This window comes from Acinonyx jubatus, chromosome D4 (genome assembly GCF_027475565.1).
Source record: "Acinonyx jubatus isolate Ajub_Pintada_27869175 chromosome D4, VMU_Ajub_asm_v1.0, whole genome shotgun sequence".
NCBI classification, from domain to species: domain Eukaryota; kingdom Metazoa; phylum Chordata; class Mammalia; order Carnivora; family Felidae; genus Acinonyx; species Acinonyx jubatus.
Genome location: NC_069391.1, coordinates 81503003 through 81506748, shown reverse-complemented (window position 1 = coordinate 81506748; position 3746 = coordinate 81503003).

Sequence of the window (3746 nt, the reverse complement as noted above, 5' to 3'; positions counted from 1 at the left end):
CACTCCCTGCCACGCCTCTTGAAATTGTAAACAGGGGCGCCTGGGCGGCTCAGTCGATTAAGTAACTGACTTCAGCTCAGGTCATGATCTCACAGTCTGTGAGTTCGAGCCCCGCGTTGGGCTCTGTGCTGACAGCTCAGAGCCTGCAGCCTGCTTCAGATTCCGTGTCTCCCTCTCTCTCTGCCCCTCCTCCGCTCTTGCTCTGTCTCTCAAAAATAAATAAATGTGAAAAAAATAAAATAAAATAAAAAAAGAAATTGTAAACATTTCCCAGCCCTTTGGAATGAAAGTGTCGTTGACATTCAGGAATTCTCAAACCAAAGGCCATTCTCTCTTTGCACTTTGTGTCTGCCAGGGTGTGGACTGCTAGAAACTCAGGGTGATGTGATGCCTTTTCTTCCACAGAGACACACATATACGTCCATATGCACACATTTCATTAATTGTGTGTGTGTTTGTATATTTTCTAAATGTTTATTTTATTTTTGAGAGAGCATGAGCAGGGGAGGAGCAGAAAGAGACGGGGACAGAGGATCTGAAGTGGGCTCCATGGTGACAGCAGAGAACCCAACGTGGGGCTCGAACTTACCAACTGTGAGATCATGACCTGAGCCAAAGTTGGATGCTTTAGTTGACTGAGCCACCCAGGCGCCCCTGTGCGTGTGTGTGTGGGTGTGTGTTTAAGTTAAAGGTACTTCTAGAATCAGCTGCGATAGCACAGGTCTGAGAATGCAAAGAATCTCCCAAAGACAAGAGGGGAAAAAGAACCATCTTCATAAGCTCATGGGTGTAGTATTATAAGCTAGGTCAGTAGTATAATAAGCTAGGTCACGGGGGTGAGGAGGTGCTTTGTAAATTATGAACAACCAGATAAATAAAAAGATGTTCATGTTAATGTAAGGAGCCCCTGTCCTTCCCTTGGCTCAGGTCACCCTCTTCTTGGGAAAGAAAGGTTTCTCAATGACAAGTATGTGCAAACCTGTGGCATCATGGTTGTCTATCTCTGGGTGGGTTTCACAAGCTCCCTGGACCTCGGTTTCCCCTCGTGTTAAATGAGAGGGTAGACCCGCATAGAATATAGTCATATAGTCAGTTCCCTGGGTGGCTCAGTCAGTTAAACGTCCACTTCAGCTCAGGTCATGATCTCCCAGTTCGTGAGTTCCAGCCCTGCTTCAGGCTCTGTGCTGACAACTTGGAGCCTGGAGCCTGATCTGGATTCTGTGACTCCCTCTCTCTCTGCCCCTCCTCTGCTCACACACTTGTCTCTCACTTTCTCAAAAATAAATACACATGAAAGAAAGAAGGAAGGAAGGAAGGAAGGAAGGAAGGAAGGAAGGAAGGAAGGAAAGAAAGGAAGGAAGAAAGGAAGAAAGAATGAATGTAGTCAATTCCCAATCCAGACATTCAGTGGTCCTGTCACGCCAACTTAACAGGCTGGTTTTATTTCCTTCTGGTAGACAAGGAGATGACAATGAATGATTTTTTTTTAAGCTGTAAACATGGTTATTGGTTTACTTGAACTTCAGTTGAATTCAAGTTCATATAATACCCATCTGATCGTGTCCTTGCCCTTGGCAGCTTGTGCTGTAGACTGAATGTCTGTATTCCCCTGAAATTCCTGCGTTGAATCCTAACCCCCAGTGTGATGGCATTAGGAGGTAGGGGCCTCCTAATCATTGGGAGGTGATTAGGTCATAAGGACAGAGCCTCTTGAATGGAATTTGTGCCCTTAGAAAAGAAACCCCAGGGAGCCCCTCACCCCTCCCGCCATGTGAGGACTCAGTGAGAGGACAGTCATCTATGACCCGGGGAGCAGAACTTCACCAGATACTGAATATGCTGGGCCTTGATCTTGGACTTCCCAACATCTAGAACTGTGGGAAATAAATTTCGGTTGTTTATAAGTTACCCAAGGCTATGGTATTCTTATAGCAGCCCAAATGGACAAGACGCCTGCCACACCATAGGACCTTATTTTAATCTTTACTGATCTGCATGTTACACATGAAAAAAACAAAGCTCAGGAATATAAAAAATCACCCAAAGTAACCTGTTTGGTTACTTTTTAAGTTTATTTATTTTGAGAGAGGGAGAGAGAGATCATGAACAGGGGAGGGGCAGAGAAAGAGGGAGAGGGAGAATCCCAAGCAGACTCTGTGCTGGCAGCAAAGAGCCCAGCTCAGGGGCTTAGGCTCAGGAACTGTGAGATCATGAAAAGAACTTTTTTTTTTTACGTTTTTATTTATTTATTTTTGACAGACAAAGAGCACAGGGGAGGGGCAGAGAGAGAGGGACAGAGAGAGAATCCCAAGCAGGCTCCATGTTGCCAGCACAGAGCCAGATGGCGGCTTAAACTCACAAACTGTGAGATCGTGACCTGAGCCCAAACCACCAGTGGAACACTTAACCGACTAAGCCACCCAGGCGCCCCAAAAAAACAACTCTTAACAATAGAACGATATAAACAAATGCTAAATGGATATTTAAAAATTTCCTTTCTTCAAAATAATTTTATTTTTTAGTTTAAGTGTCATAGGTCAGTACCAGTGAGAAAAAAAAATAAAATTGTGTGTGTGTGTGTGTGTGTGTGTGTGTGTGTGTCTATATCTTGCTTCTCACGGAAGTTTCACTATCTTGCTTACTTGAGATTCAGTTAAGTGATGCACTCCCCTATCTGAGACACAACATAAAAAATATATTTAAGGGGCGCTTGGGTGGCTCAGTCAGTTAAGCGTCCGACTTCGGCTCAGGTCATGATCTCGCCGTTCGTGAGTTCGAGCCCGACGCAGGGCTCTGTGCTGACAGCTCACAGCCTGGAGCCTGTTTCGGATTCTGTGTCTCCCTCTCTCTCTGACCCTACCCCGTTCATGCTCTGTCTCTCTCTGTCTCAAAAATAAGTAAACATTAAAAAATATATATATTTATATTTATATTTATATTTATATTTATATTTATATATTCAATCAGGGTGCTATAACCAAAGAATGTAAGTTAGGGGATCTGTGCCTTCCTTTTTTTTTTTTTTTTTTGAGATAGGGAGCGGGGAAGGGGCAGAGAGAGAGAATCCAAGCAAGCTCTGCACTGTCAGACTGGAGCCCAACGTGGGCCTCAATCCCATGAATCAGGAACCATGAGATGGTGACCTGAGCCAAAATCAAGAGTCACACAGACGGAGTTAGCCACCCACGCGCCCCAGGGGATCTGTGCTCCTAATACTTTCCTTGTGGGCTAGCTCTTCAGGCCTATTTACTTTTACTTTACATACAATGCTGACTGTTTTAATTATTTAGGTTCTAAGGCCCTGGGAGATTCCTACCTAAGGTGTGAAAGAACTACAGCCCCAAGAACAGCCACAAGGGAGGAATAAAAACATCCTCTGAGCAGCAAACTGGAAAAGCACCACGGTGTGAGGCCAGGAGCCTCCCATACCTCAGACCCAGGAACACTATCACGTTTATGGGATCACCCACATTAAGGATGAGTTTTCAGGGAAAAGTTGTAAGTGTTCAGTATTACATGTTAAAGGAGGCAAGAAAATATGCGATGTAATTTTAGAAAGTTTTCTATTATGATTAGCTTCAATGTACAAAAATCAGTATATAGAGTGGATAGACCCTTGGCCACTTGAAAATGTAACTACCCAGAACGACTTATTTTCCTCTGCTTTGAGGATACAGAGAAACACTGGGGTATGTAAAAGAGAACTTGAAATTTTTTTTTATTAGAATTAAAAAAAATTTACCCAA